The sequence below is a fragment of the Pongo pygmaeus genome, chromosome 4 (assembly GCF_028885625.2).
Source record: "Pongo pygmaeus isolate AG05252 chromosome 4, NHGRI_mPonPyg2-v2.0_pri, whole genome shotgun sequence".
Classification (NCBI taxonomy): Eukaryota; Metazoa; Chordata; class Mammalia; order Primates; family Hominidae; genus Pongo; species Pongo pygmaeus.
Genome location: NC_072377.2, coordinates 117401770 through 117427189, shown reverse-complemented (window position 1 = coordinate 117427189; position 25420 = coordinate 117401770). Strand labels below are relative to the sequence as shown.

The 25420-nt window shown below is 43.7% G+C and overlaps 1 protein-coding gene across 4 annotated transcripts in view; it reads left to right on the top strand.

Moving 5' to 3' along the window:
- The window catches only part of MCC (MCC regulator of WNT signaling pathway), a 478671-nt gene that overhangs the window by 277283 nt on the left and 175968 nt on the right, over window positions 1-25420 (top strand). Inside the window, exon 1 of one of the 4 annotated variants that reach the window (XM_063665147.1) lies at window positions 6907-6995. The exons of the other annotated variants lie outside the window; for them this stretch is intronic. The gene's annotated coding sequence lies outside the window, so the exon portion shown is untranslated. Of the gene's footprint in view, window positions 1-6906; window positions 6996-25420 lie in introns of those variants that run through there. 4 annotated transcript variants of the gene reach the window in all.

Genomic DNA, 25420 nt, shown 5'->3' with positions numbered 1-25420 from the left:
GACTTGGTGTTTTTCTTTTTAAAGAGTAAATAAGATGAATGCAATGGGAGCCCGACCATAAACATGACATCCCAGGAAGTAGACGATTCCCCACAGGAATGGCCATGGAAGGCTCTGGACCCACTGACACTAGGAGCTGCAGTCTAATGTTTGAAAACAGCTGTGTTCCTGTTCTGAGTTCAGTGGTGTCTTGGAATGAGAACAAATATACCTTGCTTTTTGCTTGACAACTTAATATAAAATATTTTCCCAGAAGAAATTCCTATACTGGGTCTTTACAATAAAATTATTGCAGCCATAAAAGTCGTCCCATATCCAAAGCCTAACAGAAATCAGGATAGGTCAAAAATAAAGGGTATGCATTCTGTCATCTTTCTATTTCCTCTGTAGGCTTTATGGGCTGGGTTTGGAGGAACCCAGTGGAATTGCCATCGGCACCGTCTGATGTTTTGTAATGTTGCTTAGGCAGAGCATAACTGACTGGGGAGCCATTGATACATGACAATTGGGAGCAATAACACTTTGAGAATGGAAATAATTTTTGAAGCCTTCTTCTGAGGCGTTTTAATAAGTCTGGTTTCTACAACTTTAGGTAAACATGTCAACTGTTCCCTAAAATCAGATGAGTTTTTTATGCTTGAATTAATGAATTGCTTACAGCATCAATCTTGGAATGTAAGAGCCTCTCAGGAGAACCCAGACCTTTGATACAGAATATAATCTCACTCTGTTGGACATACAGCTTCTGTTAAGACTCTGGTTGTGAGAGATGATGTATAGAGAAGGTAATTTAAGAGATAGCCTGTATCAATTTACTTTTTGTAGTGTTTTAGGATCAATCCTTGGATGATATTAGACTACTATATGATAGCAATATATACCACGACCCTTAGCCTCTCAAAGAATGGCTTCAGGATCTGACCTTGGTGTTAGGCCTCTGAATTTTCTAGCGAATTGTGCTATATTGGGAGCATAAGAAATCCACATCTATGTTTTTGTGGCCATGATGTTGGGGACATTGCTTTTGAGTAATACGGTGAGGAACTGTAATTCGTCAGGTAAGAGTGTCTCTCTAAAGCATTTAAGAAACAGAGATGTTTGTTTTTTGCATGATACTCTTGCTAGCTGAATTTTCTGTGACTCCTGTTTGCCTCAGTTTCTAGAAAACTTAAAAACGCTTAGTGTTCTGTTTTGGCATCATAGCAACTGCATTGTCTCATGATTAAAAGGCTTGCTTTTTTGCAGTTTCTTCACCTCACATTTCAGATAGTAATGGAAGTCTAATCCCATCTCGAAGAACCTAGTTCTTTGAGAAAGAAAGTCACAAATACCATTACCCAGAGGACCTGGTCCTACGTTTTTTTATACAGGGCAGCATCCTGAGGCAGGGAGAGCCTTCCAGGAGTCCAGCTGCACACAGCTTCTGGGTGCTCTTGAAGGGTGGTGGTTTTCTTCTGCAGTAGTTCAAGGCTCTCTGTAGAAAGGAGTCAGTCTTGTCCATCAAGGGAACAGATAGCTGCCAACTTCCTTCTCACAAAGTGTGCCATGTAAGGGATTGATTTGAACTAATTATCCAGCTTACAAAGTATCATATCTGGTGACTGTGATATGTCACTATGATAGGTATTGAAGATACATGTCTTCAGCAGCAGAACCCATTTTCAAAAGAAAGTTCATAGGCCAGCCCACCTTGGCTGTATCTCTGCTTTATCCAGATTGGCTCATTTGGCTACCAGGTCAGTTGAGAGGATGAATGGAGAGGAAGTTGTAATCATCATACAAAGTGGAAAGTATGGGATTATTATCTGTGCTACCTTTGGCAAGCAGATATTGCATATGAGTAAGCATTTAGCTGGATAATTTCCCTCTTTTAAGTGAATGGTGAAGGCAGACACGATTGAAGTCCCCAGTAGCTCAGGCCCCACCTCTGCTGATGAGAGTAGGGTTCTCATTCAGCAGACTAATGTGGCCTCTAGGGGAAGGACTTTTCACTTTGTTACCAAAGGACATCTTGTTAAGGTTCTGTTTATAGGTGTGTTTCTCTTAAGCTGTTACCTCTAGCTAGGATCAGAATAGACCATTGATATACCTCATTTCACTCTGTAGGTATAACTCTGAAAATGTGTGTGAGTATAATTTTTGTAAATGTGCTCATATTTTAAGTGCCCTAGGAAAACCCTTTATTCAAGGGAGCCCTGCTGAGAATCATTTTGTAAAGTGCTGGGCTCACTGTAGTCATTGGATAACTACATGGATGGACAGATGAACAAAAGAACAAAGATAAGTATTGTTTTGTAAGAACAATCATTAAACCCATTCTCTAAGATTCAGTTCTTCCAGATACACTGCACCTGCCCACCCCACCCCCACCCACCACAATGGAGGATAGGTTTCCCCAGACCTTGCTCTCTTAATAGCGTTCGTGTGTCTCTGTCATTGCCTTGTATTAATGCTAATAAAAATAGCTAATACATACTGGATGCTTACCATGAACCAGACTCTGTGCTAAACATCTTTCCTCTGCCATCTCATTCAATTCTCCTGACAGTCCTGTGAGGTAAGATCACTGTGGTTTAAAGGGGCAGAAGGATTTGCCCACCGTTGCATAACTAGTAAACAGTGAGGTCTGGTCTCAAATACAAATCTGTCTGATTCCAAAGTTTCTAACCCCCAAATTCATGTGTTTGTAACCTTTTTGTGTGTATGTGTGTCTCCTAGATGCCAGCTCTTTGGAAAAAACTGAACTCTGGTTTATGTATCTTTGCCCCCTTGGTTCCAACTACAGTGCCCACTACACAAAGGCTCTCATTTGAATTAATGGAGTAAGGAGGACCAAGATAGTGTTGGGAAGAACTGGGTTCTACTTTAGTTCTGGTGCTAGATGAATCATTTCATCTCTCTGTAATACCACCAAAATTAAGGGTAATGACCCCTGTCTTGCTTACATCACAGAGCTATTGTCATGATCAAATGAGGGAAAGCTTACGAAAACTGTAAGGGGCTATACAAATATTAAGAAGGATTCATAAAATAAATTACCTAATTTACTTACTTTTTAAGTACAAGATGATTCAAGACTAGGGTTCCTCAAAGTGCCTGAAAATTTTATTTTTATTTATTTTTTTGAGACAGTCTCACTCTGTTGCGCAGGCTGGAATGCAGTGGTGCAATCTTAGCTCACTGCAATCTCTACCTCCCAGGTTCAAGCGATTCTTGTGCCTCAGCATCCCAAGTAGCTGGGATTACAGGTGTGAACCACCATGCCTGGCTAATTTTTTTAGTAGAGATAGGGTTTTGTTATGTTGCCCAGGCTGGTCTCGAACTTCTGGCCTCAAGTGGGAGGCCTGCCTCAGCCTCCCAAAGTGCTGGGATTACAGGCGTGAGCTACTGGGCCCGGCCCGAAAAATTTAAATATTTGGAAAATAATTTGCATAAGGAAAGGACAGATTTTTATAAAGCCAAGAGGAGAAAATTGTCAAAGATAATTGTTAAGGTTCTATGGTATATATTACACATATGAGCAAATGGGTGAACAATAGGATTCCAGTTAGGGGGAAAAACATCCCAAGGTAGTGAGTATACACTGGGTGGGGCATCCGAGGACCAGGGCACTCAGCAGAGCTTGGATGCTGCCTTTCTTGGGAAAGTGCCTCCACCTTGCTGCCAGACCTCAGTTTTCCTATCTGTAAAATGAAGTGTTTGGAGTCAATGACTGCAAGCCCTAGTGACCTGTCATTCTGAACTTCAGTCTTGGAGCAGTCCTGCAGGATTGAGTTGTCCAGTGGTGTAGCTGTCACTGCTCACTGCAGATGACAGCACACAGTGCTTGCTGCCAACTTCAGGCTTCTCACCATGCTCACAAAGGGGCTAGGCAGTGAAGCAACAGGAAAGGACCCATCTCTGTAGCATGACTTCAGGAGCCTTCTATAGAAATGCCCTGGCCTCCAAAGCTGGTCTGTGCATGGGCACTTTGCCAAGAAAGGCAGCATCCAAGCTCTACTGAGTGCCCTGGTCCTCGGATGCCCCACCCAGTGTATACTCACTACCTTGGGATGTTTTTCCCCCTAACTGGAATCCTATTGTTCACCCATTTGCTCATATGTGTAATACATACCATAGAACCTTAACAATTATCTTTGACAATTTTCTCCTCTTGGCTTTATAAAAATCTGTCCTTTCCTTATGCAAACTATTTTCCAAATATTTAAATTTTTCGGGCCGGGCCCAGTAGCTCACGCCTGTAATCCCAGCACTTTGGGAGGCTGAGGCAGGCCTCCCACTTGAGGCCAGAAGTTCGAGACCAGCCTGGGCAACATAACAAAACCCTATCTCTACGAAAAAAATTAGCCAGGCATGGTGGTTCACACCTGTAATAAAAAACTGAACGTCATTGTTGGCCCCATTAGCTCTGGCTTCAGTCATCTTACTTGGGAGAATGCTGTATCTACCCATGCCACCCCTCATGGTTTCGCTACCCGCTCACTTCTAATCTGCTGACTTAAAACTTAGGTTCCCCTTATTTAAAGCAAATAAGATATTTTTCTATAGTGTAATATAAAAATACTCTTTAAGACTTTCTTTCAACCTTTGAGCTATTCATGCTTTTAAAACATAGTCTTTGGACAGACTGGTAAGAACATGCCCTCTGATAGCATCGTCAGTTTTGTAATATTTATCTTCAAATGCATTGCTTAAGTTTCCTATTGACCCTGGTACATACACAGAGCAGATATGACTGTCTGCATTTTACAAATGCAGCCTGGAAAAGGAAGGGAAGCCCCGCAAGAGACATGGCAGAGCAGGGGCTCAGACTTTGTTTTCTCCATCCTGTTTTGTCCACCTTCTCTATGATACAAGCCCACATTCCATACCTGACCACCAGGTCAGTCCTGTTTAGTAAGCAAGCAGGGCAGGTAATGTTCTCATTAAAGCTGAGGAAATTAAGGCTCAAAAGTGAAGCTCCTTGCCTCTAGGCCTTTAACTGTTTATTCTAGATCTCAAACCCACCTCCTCTGATTCTTAGATCCTGCTCTTCTCACTGCATCAGCCCTTCCTGTCAAAGCTGCAGGCTGGGTCCTCCAACGTAAAATACATCAAGGGAACTCATTGAGAAAAATACCAGTAAGGCAAGGGGGGAGGGAGAGGGAAAGGAGGAAAAGACTGAGACTGGCATGTAAATTACCTGCTTCCTTCACCAAGAGTAGGAAGCAGTCTTTGGTGATGGAATTATCTGTGGCTTTGGCTATAAAACCAGTCCATAGCCCCAAACTCCCTGCATTAGCCCTGTCATCTGTTGAATACGGGGGAGTTACTGCAGGGTTCCACTTTTCATTAGGTGTTTGGCTGTTTTCTGTACTATTCATATTTGCATTGATCAATTGTTGGATATGAAAGTAAGACTTCAAAACTGATTGTTTAGTTTTCCAGACTAATACACCTTGAATTTGAGGTCTGCTATCTGACAAATGGCAAAAGGTAATATGATCGGAAGTAGTTGCAGTTACCCTCCCCTGTGGTCATAACCGTGGGACAGAGAACAGCTTTGGAATGGCTCTTCCCTTGCACAATTTCTCCTGGTTTCCTGCCAGCCATGTTTTTCTGCCTGGAGCATTGTCTCTGCAGCTCAGGGCCTGCTCGCTCTCTCCCTGGCATTTCTCCTCAGATATTCTCCGCAGCACCCTCAGATCTGCCTAACTGTGTTGAACAGAGACGAGAGAACAGAGACTTGAAGAAATGAGCATCAGGTATTTTAATACTAAAAATAAATTTTATTTGGTGTATATTTTAGAATTTGGTGCATGTTTTAGAATTTTAATGCATTTCTGAGGGAAAGAGATTGAATTTTAACTAGCTATCCTCACAGTTTTAGAACTAAAAATCTGTATTTCAAGATCAATCAATAGAGCTTTTCTGAGGAAGGGAGCTTTGTGTGCAAAGGCCTTCATCTGCTGTGTGATGGCTTCATTACTTCACATTTAGTGCTAGAAAGAGGCTTTGTGATGATTTTAAGTATGCCTTGGCCTTCTTGTTCTTGCCCACAATGCTGATGAAACGGTTCTTGCAAACTCTCAAGACCATTCTCTAGGCACAGATGTAGTTACTCCCAGTCGTCTCCTTGACCGTATTTGTAGGCTTTATACTCATTCCTCTTATTCATCTCAGCTGCCCAGAAAGGCTGTGGATAGAGATGAGTGGGATAAAAATTGCCGGAAAAGGAAGGACGGAAAAGTAGGGGATATTGAGCCTCTACTCAGTTTGGCATCCGGCATCTCTCCTCAAGTTTGGTTTGCTCTTAAGAATCTGAACGGGCAAAGTTAAGGACCAATCTTGGTGACTTTTTTTAAAGCCTTCTTATAAATTATTATGTCCACATTAATCTGACAATGAAATGCCATGTTGCCTTGTGCTGGATCTATGGCAAAGAAATCTAATAGCAAACTCCATACATCTGGTGTCTAGAGCTCATCTTAACCTGTCATTTCACATGTAGCCTTTATTTGTAATATTTTGATTACTGCATGTGTGTAAGATTCAGCGTTGTTTTTTCATTCTGGTGGCTTGCACGGCGCCTGGTTGAGTGGTTGAATGTGGGTTTGCTTTGTTAAAGCCACAAACTTTGGAAGCAAAATAATCACGCCAAGTGATCCGGCTTATCTTGACTCTTCTGTAAATAGTATGCGCTCGGGGAGTATTCGGTGGCCCCCTGGGCAGGTCAGCAAAGTGGTTGTGAGACAGAGTAATCTGGTCTGGGCCGTGCTGAAAGCTCTTATTGATATGGGATTAGTCTCGGTGGAGACAACGTGCTGTCACATGGGCATCAGTGCGATTGAGAGGAGTGAGATCCGAGGCCAGTGGGGGAGGGACAGCGCTGAGTCACTGAGTTCATTAAAAGGCTACTGAACAGGCTTGCGGCAGGCGAGACCAACGCCGGACTGTGCCTCCACCACACCCATCCCCATACCTCTTGGGCAAGGAGGACCAGAGCACATGTCAAGGTAGGAGCACAAGCCGGGCAACTGGCCCAGCTCACAGTGCCTGTCTACCTCTTGCAGGTTCAGGCCCCTGGGTAGATTCTCGGTGGGGCAAGAGGGAGCCCTGGCTGAAATGCAGGAACCCTTGTATTCCCCAAGTCCAGCCCCTGGTCCTGAGTATTGGCTTCTCTCTACAAATGGGAAGGGCAGTGGTCACCAAAAGATTTCCTGGCTTGGTGGCTCAGAAGTTCTGAAAGGGAAAATTGTATGTGCTTTACTGGTAGCCAGCAGTCAAATATTATTTTGCCGGATTGGGTGCAATTTAAAGTCACATCTAAACTTGGCAATGAGCAGGCATTGTTGATGAAAAACAGAGTTGAGAATATGTTGTCACTGTTCTAACACAGACGCCATAAAGTTCAAAAGTCTGAAGCTTCTATACCCCTAGAAAAAGTTGGGTTTTTTTGTTTTTTTTTTGTTTTTTTTTTTAAAAAAAGGGCAAACTTTCATCTGCATTGGGGCTGAGGGGAAAGTAGAAGGTATATGGGGGACTGGGGAACGGGAACAGAAGTCATAAAGTCTAATAAACTGTCTCATCTCTGCAAGCAGAGGCTAATTATGTGTTGTTTGACTTAAGTTTTTTCCCAGTCTTAGAAATCTAACATACCACGGGTGTATAAGCATGTGTGTTTTTGTGTCCCCTGCAAATATACTGTCTGCATATCTGAATGACTGCTAATAAATGAACATGTCCAAAAGAATGACAATGATGAGCCTGTAGGCTAACTATGTATGTATTGTCAAAACAGATAGGCAGCTGGCGGTAACTGGAGAAAATCTTTCAAAGTAAACCCAGTGTTGGAGCTACGCCAGTGTAGGTTATCAGTCCTGGAGAACAGATTTTGGCAAATCTAGATGAAGAGTGGCTGCTTGGCCTAAGCGAGTTTTTTAAGGGACTAGTAAAAAGTCATTTCCCAAAGAAGCTCCGTGTGCACTCCAGCAGAACCCTGGGATTGCTTTATTTGTTTTGAGCTTCTTCCCCATCCTTCCTTTCTTTTTTCCCCCTTTTGCAAAACTGAACATTGAATCAGTTAGTCACAATTCATTCAGAAGTGTCTAAGGCAAGGAAGGCAGACAGCAGATTTTGGTGGCTTCGGTTAACGGGGAAATCTGTAGTGGAGGCTGGGGTTGAGCAGGTCCAGGAAAGGAGGAAAGCCTGTGTGGTAAAGGAAAGCTTGCTGTTGTTTGGGTTGTGCTGGCAGCCAGTAAAAACTGAGAGGGAAAGAGGAGGGATGAAAATGGGGTTGTGGGGTCGTTCCTTGCTGCCGTTGCCCTTTTATTGGCTGGAGTGAGTGTAGCCTGCCTGACAGCGTGTTACTTGGATGGCCGGACAGGAAACCACTTCATTCCTGGCTCCCCTGGTCTCAATTAGCTTAAGTGTAAAAACTTGCTTGATTTTAATGTAGCCCTCTAGCAGAATAAGACTTTTCCCCTTTAAGGAGAAAGGAATGTTGTCTTGGGCATTAATGAACCTCTACTAAACCAACCTTCCTGCATAATTAAATTACTTTGAAGTTATAGGAGCACCTAAAATCAAGGCTTGACATAAAATCTAGAGCATATTTTTAATATTTCTTTCAAGTTTTCATAAAAGTTTGGAAAATGAGGATGTCAAAAGCATTGACTCTGAAATGCAAGAAATATGTTAAGCAAAACCTATAGCTGGGGAGAAAAGCAAAAGCTAGTTGGTTCTTGGGTTTTTAAAGTCACCAAGAAGGAGCCATGGATTAGGGCTTCATCTGACTTGGGGCCCTAGATTTATGGAGAGTGGGATACCACACTGCTGTGGGCCAGTAGTTACTTTCTTTTGTTTTTTTTTTGAGATGGAGTTTTGCTCTTGTTGCCCAGGCTGGAGTGCAGTGGCGTAATCTCAGCCCACTGCAACCTCTGCCTCCTGGGTTCAAGCAATTCTCCTGCTTCAGCCTCCCGAGTAGCTGGGATTACAGGCACGTGCCACCACGCCTAGCTAATTTTGTATTTTTAGGAGAGACGGGGTTTCTCCATGTTGGTCAGACTGGTCCCAAATTCCCGACCTCTGGTGATCCTCCCACCTCGGCCTCCCAAAGTGCTGGGACTGCAGGCATGAGCCCCTGTGCCCAGCCAGGCCAGTAGTTTCTTATTTCCAGTTCCAAGCATATAGAAGGATACATCCGAGGCTTTTGCCCCCTATGAAAGGGGTTCCACATAAGAATTTAACTGTTTGATCTCAATCCATCATACTCCAAATGACCTGCAGATCACCTATGGCAGAATGTTAACCCTTTATCTACTACATGGTCAAGTTAGTGTTCAAGAAAAGCCAAAGACATTGAAAGATTTTTTGCCTAACAAAAGCCCTTCCCTGCTTCTGGCACAGCACCAGTTTCCTGCAAGCTGAGGTGTCTGCAGGCCTCACTGCTGGCCTCACCTAGGTAGCCACCTGGGCACCATCTGGTTTCAAATCCCTGTATTTGCTCTTTGAAATTTCTCTCTATTTCTGGGGATAGATCCTTTTTCTTATAAGGTTGGCTAGGCTTTTCTTTGTTTGCTTTTTAATTTAAGTTGTATCCGACATTTCCATATGTTTCTCAATGGAGAAGGGACTTCCTGTATCAGCTCAGTCTGCTGTGCAGACCTGAGGTCTAGCCTAACTAAGTGGAACAGGGAAGTTCAATATGGGAAAATGTTTTTTTAAGTTGAACCAGATAGTCTTGGTGTTAGAAGGAACCCCTACCACCACTGTTTATTGTATAGTCTTGTGCTTTCTAACAGGGAGGGGATCTGCAGGCAGGCAGTGATGTATCCTCACAGCAACTCGTGGTTCACTGTCAAGTCATCTTGACCCACAGAGCTGCTGTCCTGAACCCTCCATCTGAATGCCTTTCATTGAACAAACTATACCTGCCTGTTGCTATATTTGCATGAGATCACTTTTCCTTTATAATTTCAAATTCATGATGTTTTACTACTCACAGACTATGCATTTATAATAAGATTCCAGCTCCCTTTTATTTTTTTCCTATTAGGTTTGAAATCCCTTCCTTCTATGGTAACCTATCATATTTACTGTCTTCCACTATAGCTAGGATATACATTTTACCTGAGTGTCTTCCTCCACTTTCCAAATTCCACATTAAAACTTACCTTGTCACTTCATCCATGGCAAAACTCTTTCCACCTGTGCTCATGAGATGCCCTTTCTCCCCACCTAGAAGCCATCATTCTAGTGTCTCACACACGGTTCCTAAAAATAAAAATTCTGTTTCAGATTCCCATATGTGTTGCTTGGCCACTTTTATCTTTCAAAATCAATAGCCTTCACCTGGAAGAAGCCAGAAAAATATCCCCCTTGGGTTTCAGGGTTGTCTTCAGAAAGTTCAGGATGTTTGGAGTGGTGTCACTCATTCCTGTGAAAATCAGGCATGGAGAGGAGAGGATGGTATTAGCCTTGGTGGTCTGTTGCATTGTTCTCTCTCCTTGGCCTCATTTACTTCAGCAAGTTGGCAATCATTGGGGAATAATGATCTCATCCGCGTGGGGATGCAATCCAACTGCCTTCACCCCATTCACCATTCTACTAGAACGTCCTGAGACTTTATTCTATGGCCCATGGCACTCAGTGTCTGCTGCAATGCTGCTGCTTCAGATTCTTTCACTCTCCAACCCTAGTTTTAACTCTTTTTAGATAATCCTTTTGAGAATCTGGAAGCAGCAAACCTTCCTCCCAGAAAAAATACACACATACAATTTTGTGTCCAGTTTCGGGGATTAGCACATCTTGTCTATTCAAAGTAAGTGGACTCCAGGTTCAGGACCCCTTATATAAACTACCCACATTGTTTTTAGATTTGACAATTTAGCTTACTACATGTGGTTTCTATTATTGATCCCGCGAAGAGGGCCTTACTCCTGTTCTGTGTGTCTTGTGGTTTTATATATTATTTACACTCGGACCTCAGGTAACACGGCACTAGATTAGTCATGGTCCTTGGTTCACACTTAACACCTGTCCATGCAGGTTGCTCTTCTATTGATTTCATTTCTTTCTGTCTCTTTTTTTCTTTGGAGACAGAGTCTCGCTCTGTCACCTAGGCTGGGTGGAGTGCAGTGGCGCAATCTTGGCTCACTGCAACCTCCACCTCCCAGGTTCAAGCAATTCTTCTGCCTCGGCCTCCAGAGTAGCTGGGACTACAGGTGCACACCACCATGCCTGGCTAATTTTTGTATTTTTAGTAGACATGGGGTTTTACCCAGGTGATCCACCCACCTTGGCCTCCCCAAATGCTGAGATTACAGACTTGAGCCACTGCCCCTGGCCTATTGATTTCATTTCTATATAACATCCAACCCTTGTGAGCCCACCCCCAACACAGAAACTTGAAGGTCACTGCATGCACCTCAGCCTACGTGGTCCCGCCTCCCTACTCAGCCCAGCCTCTCTCCTGAATCTTGTGCCAGCTGTTTGTTGTGTTCCTCAGAGGTAGTTTTGTTACATCTATACTTTCTGTTAATTCTTTTTTTTTTTTTTTGAGGTGGGGGTCTTGCTGTGTCACACAGGCTGGAGTGTAGTGGCCCATGATCACTGCTCTCTACAGCCTCAACCTCCCAGACTCAAGAGATCCTCCTGCCTCAACCTGCCGAGTAGCTGGGACCACAGGTGCAGGCCATCATGCCTGGCTATTTTTTTAAAAAATTATTTGTAGGGACAGAGTCTCACTGTGTTACCCAGGCTTGTCTCGAACTCCTGGCCTCTAGTCATTCTCCTGCCTCAACCTCCCAAAGTGCTGGGATTACAGGTGTGTGCCACCATGCCTGGCTCCACATCTGTACATTTCTAAAAGGTTAGATATGATTTAGTTCCTGCCTTCTCTCTTGAAATACATAAGTTATCCCAGGCTCATTTACTTTAAAATATTTGAACACCTGCTAGGTGTTAGGTGCTGAGGTGGCAGGGGAAGAAGGACTCAAATGACAGCCCCTGCTATCAAGTAGCTCAGGAAGAAGATACCAAAACCCTTTAAACTCAAATAATGACACCACGAAAGACATGAACAAGCTGAACTGCCTTACATGGGTGATACCATTTCTGTATGTGGCACGAGACTTGCTTTATGCTAGACTTATAAATAATATGACGAAGAAGGCCTGCAGTGCACCAGCTTTCCTGTTAAGTGAATTATATAGGCTCACAGCGTGGCTGGCTGCCAGTTCTTACCCCCTTTCTCATCTGCACCATTCCATAGCTTGCACTTAGCTGGACTGAGATGCTTATCAGACACACCTTCACTCTTGTAGTCACATGACACGAGTGTCACCTCAATACTTTCCTCCACCTCTCCTGCCTGGGTTTACAGAATGCAGCATAGCCTGGTGCACAGAGCACAGGCTCTGGAGTTGGCCACCTTGGGCTCAAGTCCTGGCTTCACAGTTCCCCTGTGACCTTGAGCGGATTACTTAATGCCCTGCCTCCTTTTCTTCTCAACTATAAAGTGAGGATAGTTATTCACACTTGTGGGGTTGCTGTGAGGTTTGAATGGAATAAAGTGGTTAATACATAGGGCCCCCTACATATTAAGTTTTCAATATTTGATACCATCATTAGTTGTTGTTTTGGTCTCTCATGACCCAAGAAATAGTGGGAGGTGAAAATTAAAGAGATTGGCTGTCATCAGGCTTCCTGTGTGCTAGGGAGCTTATTTTACTTTATGATTTCAACAGCTTTGAGATATAATTCACATATCATACAATTCACCCTCTTCAAATGTACAATCCAGTGGTTTTTAGTGTGTTCAGAGTTGTGTGTCCATCACCACAAACAACCTTTTCACTGCCTAAAAAAAGAAACCATAACCATAAGTAGCCATTCTTCACTTCTTTCCCTGCTACCTACCTATCCTCTCCCCTAGCCCAAGCAGTCACCCATCTGCTCTCTCTTTGTTTGCCTGTTTGGGCTTAAAAAAAAAAATTGGGTGTCTGAAAACTGGTTTAGGAAAAAAAAAATTCCCCCCTTTGAATTGTAATTATATCTCCTTTGACCAACATCGCCCCATCTCTGAGAACGTATTTAAGAAAGAAGCCTGTGACAGTGGAGTGGACCCCCCAGCCCACCACAGCTCCCTGGCTCCAAAAAGTCTGAAGTCCTAATTCCACAATATCAACATGCGCCACCATTTCTTTCTCAGATTTCCATGTATACATCTTATATTTCCAGAACCAGGTTTTAAGCTCCATGAGGGCAGACACTGCATCTTTTATTTTCAATGTTACATGTAGGATGGCACCCTTAATTAATTGTTCCAAAGACCATTAGTGGAGGTTCCAGATCACAGTGCCCAAGCTCAACCAGAACCTGCAGACGTGCTTCTGTTTGCCCACAGATTGACTGATTGATTGATTGATTGATTGATTGATTGATTGATTTTTGAGATAGAGTCTTGTTCTGTCACCCAAGCTGGAGTGATCTTGGCTCACTGAAACCTCTGCCTCCCTGGTTCAAGCGATTCTCCTGCCTCAGCCTCCTGAGTAGCTGGGATTACAGGCATGTGCCACCACGCTCGGCTAATTTTTTGTATTTTTAATAGAGATGGTGTTTCACCGTGTTAGCCAGGATGGTCTCCATCTCCTGACCTCATTATCTGCCCACCTTGGCCTCCCAAAGTGCTGGGATTACAGGCGTGAGCCACCGTGCCTGACCGAGTATTTTTTTTAAATTAACATTGGTAAGTAGCCCTTACACATCAAAATATTTCACTTAAAAATCCCTATTTCTGGATTTTCTTACAAAATCATAGTATCTAGCAACATGGGGCCCATATTCCCACCTGGCAACAAATGCTGGAGTTGAGAAGCAGTTGCCTGGTAGTAAATGAGACATGCCCTCTCCAGGTTGCTATGGGCACTACTGCTCCCTCCTGCTCACTTCACCCACTTCCATCAGGGCTCACCTGCTAACCTCCTGGGCACCAGACTGTGACCCAGGTCATGAGAGCCTGATGTCAGGGAAGAGGATCATTCATCCATCCACCAATGCTTCTAAAACCCAGCACTAGGTGTTGACACAAGCAAGGGAGATGGGAATGAAGATATTTCTCATTACTTACGGTATCTCACCCATAGGTATATCACCAATGGAAGTGACTCCCAGCATGACTTCAGTGAAAGACACTATGTGCCAACCGAGGCACAAGTAAACAATAGAAAAGAATGAAGTGTGCTGCTGCCTGAGCTGCCTGTGGGGTTTCGTGCATGAGGTCGTTTGGCACTAGCTCTTTAAGGATGATAGGATTTCAGTAGTTGGAAGAGAAAAAATCCTTCTCCCTGAGGGGGTGACAGATGCAAAAGAAGCCAGCTGTGACTTGACCACCATGACCCACATGTAGAAGAGTAGAGGGAGCTGAGAGAGAGGAGGCGCCAGATGAGAGACCCTGAAAGCCAGATGGTGGTATTTGGAACACAGGCAGAAGGGCATTGCCACCAAAGATTTTTGAGAAGGAGAATATTATGGTCAAAGGAGTTAGAGAAGTGCAAATATCTTCAACTGTTAGCAAACATCCCAGAGCCAGAGATGGCTTACTGACCTGTTTGCCAGGATGTCCTCTGCACCCTCCATCTGGCTTTTTCTTCCAGCCTATTTCTTCTAAGGGTGCTTAAGATTACCTTTCTTTCTTAGGCCCGTGGCTGTTTCAGTTTGCAGAGTCCTGGTGATCTCAGGAGGCCCAGAGCCCACAGATGGGTGATAAATTTCACATGCAATTGGAAATGCATTAAAGGAAAGTGGTGACACTGAGAAAGTTTAACCTGCCTGTCATACGAAGAGATGGGAAACATGTTTGAGGCTGCTGTAAATTACACCAGACCTAAGCAGACAGTGTTTGTATCTGGTTGAGACCAGATTGTAGGTCTAATTCTATTAGTGAAACTCACTGTGTCCTGGTTGTTATAATTTGCTTTCTGCCTGTATGCGCTGGCAGAAGTTCTACATTCCTGATGCTGGGTGCCATTAAGGAACACTGCTCACCCCTTCCAAGCGCACTCTGTTGAGAATGCTGCTGTTGCAGCACGGATATTGATCGACACCCTCACGAGGTCCATTACTGTCTTCACACCAAGTGTGATCTGCGTGTGGTCTTGGAGCTGGCTTCCTTTACTGTTCCCTTCAACAAACGCTTTGGTATATTTAGTCCACACTGTGCACTGGGAAAGCCTAGGGCACAATCACTATCTGAAATGGGCATGGATGCTTTTGGGGCAACTTGGTTCTATTCAGAGTTAAACATCACTGCTCCCAACATTGGAACCACCAGCCTAGCTGTGATGTTGTCACTGACAACAGAAGTGAGGCCTGCTGTGGGGGCCATGTTCTCTTGTTGATTTTATGGCTATTTTGGCCTTGGTTTATTGTGTTTGCTTTGTACACTACATCTAGATTCATTTTCACAATGAGTCCTCGAGGAATGACTGTAGATGAAGGAATTCAAGATTGCCAAAATCTTTCTACAGAGCAGCATTCATCACTCATCATAGGGCATCAGGAGGCCTCTTCTCTTCCCCTTTCCCTTTCCCTTCCCCTTTCTTCTTTTCTTTTTTGAGGCAGCGTCTTCCTTTGTCACCCAGGATGAAGTGCAGTGGTATAGTCTTGGTTCACTGCAGCCTCCAACTCTTGGGCTCAAGTGATCCTCTTGCATCATCTTCCCAAGTAGCTGGGACTACACACATGCATGATCGGTTAGTTTTTATTTTTTTGTACAGACAGATTCTTACTTTGTTGCCCAGGCTGGTATCGAACTCCTGACTTAAGGCAGTCCTCCTGCCTGGGCTTCCTAAATTGTCGGTATTCAGGGTGTGAGCCCCCACACAGACCAGGAGGCCTTTTGAGTAGTGTCAAGTTGTTGTTTTTCTTTGTTCTATGGGGCAATGTTGGACTTTAACTGATTCAACAGAAGTTTCTCAAGAGTGTTTTGCATGTACTAAGTATTGTACAAGCCCTGGATAAGTTAGGTTATCACCATGCACCCCGGCTGGATGCCTGGATTTCTTTATGACATATCCAAGACAGATTCAGTAATTTGTGAGATATGACCATTTTTTGTTTTCCACCAATCACAGGACTAGACGATGATGTTTATGCTACTTTATAAGCTTAGATCTATAGGAGTCCTCTGGAGCCTGCGTAATTTTTCCCAAGTGCTATTTCTTCAGTTTGTGCAACTGCTACCATGTGAATAGTGGTACCTGTAAACATGAGGTAGAACTGGCAGGTAGATGATCCCCAGGTGTGGTACTGGAAAAAAACAGGAATAGGTCACAAAATACACTTTCATAGAAAAATAACAACTATTACCCAAATTGTGCTTCAGTTAATCATTCTTTAGAAAAAAAAACAAATGAGAGGAGGAATTCCTAGGTGTATATGTAGCATTCACTAAAGTAAATCCCAGCTGGACTGCAGACTTAGGTGTACAAATTGACCCCATAAACAAATGGAAGTGCATGTGTGTGAATGAATAGCATAAACTCTGGACGAGTGGATCCCAGGCTATGAAGCGGTTTCCCAGGAGAAACAGAATTGGAGGTGGGGAACAAATTTTATTCCTACTTTATGTATTTCTCTATCGTTTGAATTTGTAACAATGAGTAAAGTACATACACCCACACCTACGCATACACAAACACTATCCTGACAAGATATGGAGAGAATTCCTAGGCTTAACGTTAGTGGGAGAAATGACAAAAGGGTAGATAATAGGATTTGACAACAAACATGTTACTTTTACGGAAAGAATGTAGACAAACAGGAGAAAATATTTCCAACAACCCCACGTTACCATTCTCAAATAGCTTAATATAGTAAGAACATCTGTTAGGTTGAATGCCTGCCCACCCCCACCCCAAGAGGTCCATGTCCTAATCCCCAGAATTTGTGAATATTTTACCTTACATGGTAAAAGGGTCTTTGCATATGTGATTAAGAATCTTGAGATGAGGCTGTTATCCTGTATTATCCAGGTAGGCCCAGTATAATCAAAAGGGTCTTCATAAGAGGGAGGGAGGAAAATGAGAGTCAGAAGAAAGAGATGTCATAATGGAAGCAAAGAGTCAGAGTCTGAGACAGACTTGAAGATTCTGTGCTGCTGGCCTTGAATATGAAGGGGCCATGAGCCAAGGAATGCTGGCAGCTACCAGAAGCTAGAATAGGAAGAGCTGAGGAAATAAATTCTACCCCAGAGCCTTCCCGGGAGGCCTGGCCCTGATAACACCTTGATTTAGGCCTAACGAAATGGTTTTAGACTTCTGACCTCCAGAGCTGTAGATAATAAACGTGTGTTGGTTTAAGCCACTAAGTTCATGTATTTGTTACAGCAGCCATAGAAAACAATCCCAAGGCCTAATGGAAAAACTTTCATACTGACATCTACTACTTAGCAGGTTCTTCCTTGTTTGAACTGTGTTGTATGCTTTGCATGTGTCATCTCTTAGTTGATAAACCTATGGAGAAGGAGGTATAAGGAGGTTTAGCAGGTTCTTCCTTGTTTGGACTGTGTTGTGTGCTTTGCACGTATCATCTCTTAGTCCTTACAAACTTAAGGAGAAGGAGGTGTAACTCCCATTTTAGTCATAAGCGAACTGTGAAGCTTGTTAAATTGCACATCACACTGTTAGTTTCAGAGCTAGGATTCCTTCTGGCACACCCGATCCAAAGCCCATGCATGTGTGTCTTTAATCCACATATACAAGTACACATGAAGACATATGCTAATTGTAAATAGGTAGGGGGTATAGGTGCTATTTTCTGCATATGCTTTTTCATAACTCACAAATTTCCTACAGAGAATGTGTAATCCCATGTTGAGAAGAGGGAAAATTTCTTAGTGAAAGAACAGTACCTTGTGTTTCACAGTTTATCAACATTGACAGCAAGGTTGTCCAGAGAATGTTCTTTTCTGAAGGGAAAGCCTTCTAGACTGCACATCTCAAAGGTGTTTTCAAAGGGTGACCTTGATCTAATAGCCTGGCCTTACCAAAACGTCTCAGGTATTGTCTTTGGTTACTCTCAGGTGTGGGCGCTTCCTTAGAGCCTGGTGGGTGGGTGCCATGGTGAAGGAAGGGGCATGTGGCACTGGCCCCAGCACACTGGAATGAGATCTAAGCTCAAAAAGTGACATAAACATCATCTTCTAGTTCTGTGGTTGGGGGAAAACAAAAAATGGTCATATTTGACAAATGACTGAATCTGTCTTGGACACGTCATAAAGAAATCCAGGCATCCAGCAGGTAGGTGTGCATGGTGGTAACCTAACTTATCCAGGGCTTGTACAGTACTTAGTACATGCAGACATTCTTGAGAAACTTCTATTCAATCGGTTAAAGTCCAACATTGTCCCATAGAAGAGAGAAAAACAACAACTTGACACTACACCTAAATCAAGGTGTTATAGCCTTTGGCCTTCATGGGGAATGGTGGCCCACCGGGGGCTGCTCTTTCTCATTGCTATTCTATAATCAATTGCGTCACTTTAACTGTCGTAGAAAAAAGAAACTGTTGCATCCTGCTGTCTTAAAAATAAAGTCGCCCATCCTCAGCCCCATGACCTGGCTTCCTTCTGTTCTCTGAGGTACAGAGATGTGGCGAGGAAACCTCTGCCTGCATCACTGTGAGGTCAGGGAGCCCCATGATTATCATCTTCAGTTCCCTTGCACTCCTGTTTCTCCCCTTTGCTCAGCTGAGGGCTACCACCTGTCTAAAGGAACATGGCCCAGCAGGAAGGCTTCTAGGTGCCCTCTGGATTTGGTAGGGCCATGCCTAGGATGGGCCTCCAGGGCCAGTTTCCCCACAATGACCAACAATGTTCCTGGTTAGGCTGTGGCCAGAAGGAGAGATGTTAAAAAGTGATGGGACCTCCTCTTATTCCTGTGAAGAGATAGAAGAAGAGAATGACAGAAGCAAAGCCCAGGCTCACAAACCCAAGAAGAAGAGTAAGGGTCAGAAAACGTGGAGTACTGGTGCGGAGGCAGATGGGGGAGACCAGCCTTTCCCACTTCTAATATTGTATGGGAAGAGACTAGGAGCAAAGGCAGGTAAGCAGCCTCCTACCTTCTGCTCAGTGATGCTTGAGAACTTGAATGTAATGGAGAATGCTAAAAGGAGGTGATTATCATTTTTGGATTTGATGATTTCTGTTCATTTTAAGTCACCTATATAATCCGGAGAGAATGGGCCCTTCCTGCCTGCTGCCGAGATCCAGCTATCAGGGTCGTGCCTGCTTCGTGCCAGGCACCATGCTCTGCCCTCCACTGCATCTTCCTTGCCCACTTTAGAGTGCTTGCCTTGGTCCTGCAGATGGCCATGCACATGGTGATGGGGCTGTGTTCAAGAGATGGTAAACTTGAGAGACATTTATTTTTCTCTGCCTCTCAGATTTAGATAATCCCTTGTTCCCCACACCCAGTAAGGGAATCCACTCAGAGGATGTTTCATACGCTTCCTCTTGCCCCTGCCCTGGGTTCTCCTGGCACCACGTTTTTGCAGCTCGAGATACTGAGATTCTGAAACCATTCAGATATCTCTGCATTATTGTGCTAGCTCCTGCTCTTCACCCCACCCCATTCTAAGTTTTGTAGTTGTTTTGTCTGTTTGGTTTTTTTCAGCAGAAGGGACACTAATACTGAATAGCTCTATATTCTTTAGCTGTGATTCAGGAACAAGTTTTCCCCCTTAGAATTAGGGCTTTTCTTTGTTTTAATCTGGAGACTTTCTCCTTGGTATTTTAAGCTCCTCCTTTGGTGTGCATCATTTAAAACTTCCTAACACTTGGAGAATCCTTATAGCTCCTCCTTCCGCATGTGATTTTGCCTTTGCTATGTAGGCCAGAGAGCCTGGATCTAGGGAAGCGCGATTGCCTGCCACCCCTATTTGTTGTTCTCATCCTTTCCAGTAGACCTTTTAGTTCCTTGGGGAACTAGATCAAGTGGCTTGTTAGAGCCCTACCAGTTTAGAGCAGGCTGTGAAGACAAGCAAAAGACAGCTAGTTCTCTCATATCTTACCACATGACCCATTAGCTATGGACTTAGTTCACTTTACAACTGCAGTTTGGCCAAGACTGTTATAGCAGCTGCCCAGGCAGGAAATAAGGGGACCTTATAGACACCTTAACACCTAATCAGATGCTAACAGAAGACTGTAGGTTGAGGGGTGTTGGGCTGCAGGTGGCTAGGCTGAGACAGAGGCTGGGTACTTCAGGCGGACACAGGCCCCTGAGTGGTCCATTAGCCAATGGGATCTCAGTGGACTAATGAGGCTCTCTAGATAACCCATATCCAAGAGCCAAGCCTGGATCTTCTCCTGCAGGAATGTTATATAGCTTCACTGGTAATGGTGGTTACTGGGCTTTTTATAGGTGGCTGCTTAATTAAGATTGTGGCTAATTAAAAGTGAATGACTTGCCTATTTAATTTAAATTTGGTAGTATCCATCCATGTCCTTAAATTTAACCTACTTCATTTTTCTAAGGTTAAACAGTGATTGCGCTAGACTCAGCAGTTAGAGCCAGCCTCCTGCTTGCTCAAGTGCTTTACTTCTATTTTTATTTTGATCCTCTCAGTTGATTCACTTTTATTTATTCTCTATTGTGTGACTATAAAGGGGTAAGACAGTGCAACCTAGTGATAGACTGTGAGGCTTAGAGTCACCTGAGTCCAACACTGCTTTTAAGCAAGTCATAGTGAACCTGGATGGCCTATCCAGTTAAATTCTCGGACTCAGTTTTGCTACCTGTAAAATGGGCTTACACCTAAAGGGCAGACTTTTACAGACCAGCATGGTCAGTCTCTGCTTTGATCATCTGATCCTTCAAGCAGCATTCTCTTCTGTTTAAATGTAAAATTGGGCTAACACTTCAAAGGTGCTTTCTTCTGACCTATGAAACTATGGAGATGGTCTCTAGTAAGTCCTTCCCCCAGAGCCATAACTAAGAGTCTCACTGTTTAAGGGGCAGCTGACTGTTGAGTTGTGATATAAGATGCCAGCTTTTCCAAAGAGGACATGTAGGGCAAGGTGAGGGCAGCAGCTGTCACTGGGCTCAGTGCACACATTGGATTATTTTGTGAACGCGGGCTTGAAGCAAGTCTGAGGTAGTCTTGGTTCTGTTCAGGTGTTCCTTTTCACAGGGCTCGGTAGACGGCCTCACTCCTCCAAGGTGACGCTGTCTGTGGGCTTTACATTCAGAAAACTTGCTGCACCAAGGTCAGCTGTGTCTCACAGAGTAACAAGGGTTCCCCTTCTCACATTTACTTTCTCTTGCTTAGTATCCATTTCTCATTTATGTTAGCTAATACTGGCTTCCTAATACTCTTTGCTCTGTTTTTATAGCTAGATAAGCTTAGAGTTTATCTAAATTAAAAACTATGGAGTCAGGTAGACATCTCAATTCCTGGCTCTGCCACTGACCAGCTGTGTGGCCCTGGGCACATTATTCTGCCTCTGAGACTCAGTTATATCACACTTGTAAGATGAGAAGAATCAACAGCATCTACTTTAAAGGCCTACATCATGATTAAACATGGTGATGTGTGCATACTACATCACACGTGACATTCAGGTTAGATGTGGGCTGGTCTCTTTATACCATACTCCTCTGAAAAGCGTGTGTGCCCTCAACCTTGATTTTCCCTTCCCCTCTCTGCTTTTGTGTTTCCAATACATCTTTACTTAATAAATATGAAAACATAAAGCCTTCAGCCTTTTGATCCAGTTTGCTTATTAAATAATATGAACTTTGCAGCCATACCCCTGCAGTCACTGTGGCTGTCCTTGGAAGCAGAATAAATTCTAACTGTGAGTTGTTCCTATGACAGAACATGTGGCTCTGTGTTTCTTATTTAACTGTTTTGTGGGGCTAGAATAATTAGAATCTTTTTTGCCTCCTTTTGGTAAACAATGAGAAGAATTTAGTTTGGCAGCTGGCTCTTGTCTTTTTGTGAAGCTTGACAGTATCCAATCATGGTTGTGATGAATTTGTAATAGAAAATGGGGCATCCAGAGACAACCACAAGGCTTGCACGTAATGTGGACAAACTGGCATTGATATAGGCTATATTCATTGTTTCAGTACCATCTGAGGTCCTTGCTTCCTCGGCTGTAAATAATACATGGCCTCTTTTACATCCCCTTTTCAAAAACCCCGGGAGTGAGAGAGGCTCATTTATGGCTTGGTTTACTTCTGCTTTCCCCTTTCTAGAATGATAACGGGATCATGCTCGAGCAGGGCCACACACCAGATTTGTTGATGCCCCTGTTGTTAGGTCTTTGCCCCTCAATTTGTTCTGAGCATGCACTAGAACTGTAAGGGGCCTGGTTTGTAACGTGGGTTCTGTCTAAAGTGTGGCTCACATTTGTGATGTGAGAGAGTCTTTGATTTTCTGTTTTGGTCACAGGTGCATGTGTTTGCTTTTGTTGGTATGTTTTCTTTCTCTCTTTCTCTCTCTCTCTCTTTCTCTCTCTCTTTCCCCCTCTCTTCCTTCCTTCCTTTCTTTCTTTCTTTCTTTCTTTCTTTCTTTCTTTCTTTCTTTCTTTCTTTCTTGTTGGAGTCTCACTCAGTCACCCAGGCTGGAGTGCAGTGGCACGACCTAGGCTCACTGCAAGCTCCGCCTCCTGGGTTCACGCCATTCTCTCGCCTCAGCCTCCCTAGTAGTTGGGACTACAGGCACCCACCACCACGCCCGGCTAATTTTTTGTATTGTTAGTAGAGATGGGGTTTCACGCTATGTTTTATTACAGCTTTCTTTTCTAGGGTAAGTTTGGGAGCCCCAGAACATGGAAGACTCTTGGCTAAGCCCTGAAATATCCTGGGTTCCTCTGATCCTCAGAACAACCCCGTGAGTTGACAGTGCTTTTATCCTCATCTTCTTAAAAAGAAACAGGAGGCTGGGTGCTGTGGCTAACACTTGTAATCCTAGCGCTTTGGGAAGCCGAGGCAGGCAGATTGCTTGAGGCCAAGAATTCAAAACGAGCCTGGCCAACACGGCAAAACCCCATCTCTACGAAAAATGCAAAAATGAGTTGGGCATGGTGGCGCATGCCTGTAATCCCATCTGCTCAGGAGGCTGGGGCACAAAAATTGCTTGAACCTGGGAGGTGAAGGTTGAAAAAAACTGCTAGTAGTGATGGGGCATATGAGGAGTGGAGGATAAACTGTAGGAGGTGAAAGTTTAGATGAGTTTGGAATGGTTTGGTTGGGGCAGATGTTGAGGAGCCTCAAAGTATCCTGTATCTTATAGGCCAGCACTTCCTGAAAACTTTCCTAAAGTAGGGTTTCTGCCAGATAATTATTGTTGTGGGGGCTGCCGTGTGTATTGTGTAGGATGTTTAGCAGTATCCCTGGACTCTACCCAGTAGATGCTAGTAGCTCCCCCTACCCTCCTCCCGTTGTGAAAACCAGAAATGTCTCCAGACATTGTTCCCAAATGTCCTTTGGGAACAAACTTGCATGTGGTTGAGAACCACTGCTCTGAAATAAAGCAAGATAGGAAACTTCTACCCCTCAGTAAGCAAAGTGCCCATGGTGACCCTTGAAAACGTACGTAGCCTTGAAGCTTTTTCAACATCCCAGGGCTAATAGGTAGATGTTTTCTCTAATATGTGTTTTGCTTTATTCTCTAATACATGTGTTGGTCTTAAATATAAAAATATTTTAAGTTGCATTTACATCAAGTGTTGTTCTAGGGCAGGCTTTACACACTCAAGTGCCAGGCAGGGCAGGTTAAATAGATGAAGTAGACTAGGAGGTTTGATTTGTTTTTGTTGAAAAATAAGTGATGTTAATTTTGGAAGGCAGTAGCCAAACAGGGAGGCTGCCCACATTTCTAGTTCATTGTCACCATGGCTGCTGCAGGCCTTGGGAAATTCAGAAACACATTTTTATATCAAACCCATTCATATTTAGAACAGGCCCAAATGAGGGGGTGGAAGGGAGACTGCAAATCAAACAAAATGTGTCTATAGCCCCTGGAGCTGTACTTACTGTGTTTTCAAGTTCCTGCTGGCACGTCCCCTGCCACCCACGCTCTGGATTTCCCTGTGTGAGAAGCAGGGCTGAAAGACTGAGCCAGGGATACTGTGTAGATGTGGTCAGATCACCTGTAGTAGTTGCAAGGATCCATTGCGGCACAGGCATGTTAATACCCCGGAAATCCCAGTGACCTCTATCCTGCCTCAGTAGCAGCTCTCAGTCAATCCCACAAACTAGGTTTATGCATTTTTGTCCCCCAATGCCACTGTCATTGCACTTAAAAAAAATCATACAGTCCTTGTTTTCAGATCTACTCAGGGTCTTGGTGGCTCTCATCTGAATATACACTTAATTGCTCTTCCTTCTCAAATTAAGGAATCCAGAATTCAACTTACTGAAGGAGGGGTGACCTCCTCCTTCATTTCCTTATATGGCCTCTGTTACTATACCCTAAGATTGCAGTGTCATGCTGCAGCACGCTTCATTCACAATAAACTTAGTGTGAACTAGAATTCCTAAATCTCTTTAATATGTTATGCTACTACACTGTATTTCTTTCCTACACTTGTAATTATTTTTCACATGCCTGGGGATGGCAATGACTCAAGAGTGATTGAAGTTTGTAAAGCTGTCAGTTCCTCTCAATGCTCCTAAACTGCTGAGTTTTAAAATATGCTCACTTTTGAGAATAATGATTCTCTTTCTTACCTTTTTGTCAGCTGTCAGTTCTTGCTGATATCTGTGTAGCTTTCTCTAGCCTTTTAATCTGCTATTTCTAATCTCCTATGGGTTGGGACATCATGTGTCCAGGAATTTTAGAATCATGTAACCAGGATTTTAAGAATTTCAAACAAGATAGATGGTCTCTGCATGTGGACCATTGTTAGGAAGTCAAGTGTTCATGCTTCCTTTGGTGATCAGAACAGTTTGTGTGGTGTGTGTGTGTGTTTGCAGTTTTCAGGTCCATAGAGTTGTTTCCTCTAGGGCTTGTGTCTTGTTAAGATTTGACTGCATAAAGTAAGTCCACTCCCATTTACAACTCTCCTTCCTCACCCTGTCAACCCCTCTGATTACTAGAGAATTGGGACCTCATCTTAGAGACAGCTTAGATAGTCAGGATCCAAAGCTGGATGAATTCAACCCCTTATGCCCACTCTCTCTTCATTAAGTTGATGTCTGAACCATCGTGTGCAGAGGCTGTCTCCACGTGGAGTGGCCTAACGTGGTGTGGTTGTGCGTTATCCTTCAGTCTTTCCCCAGTTTCCCTGGTGCCTTTGCAGCCTTTTCTCTCTTGACCCTTTCAATTAAAAGGTGGAGGAGATAAGATTTGGGTTTGTAGACAAATACAAAGTTAACTCTCAGGGTAACGTTTTCTTTCCTTCTCCCACTGCATAGTGTGTGTCATG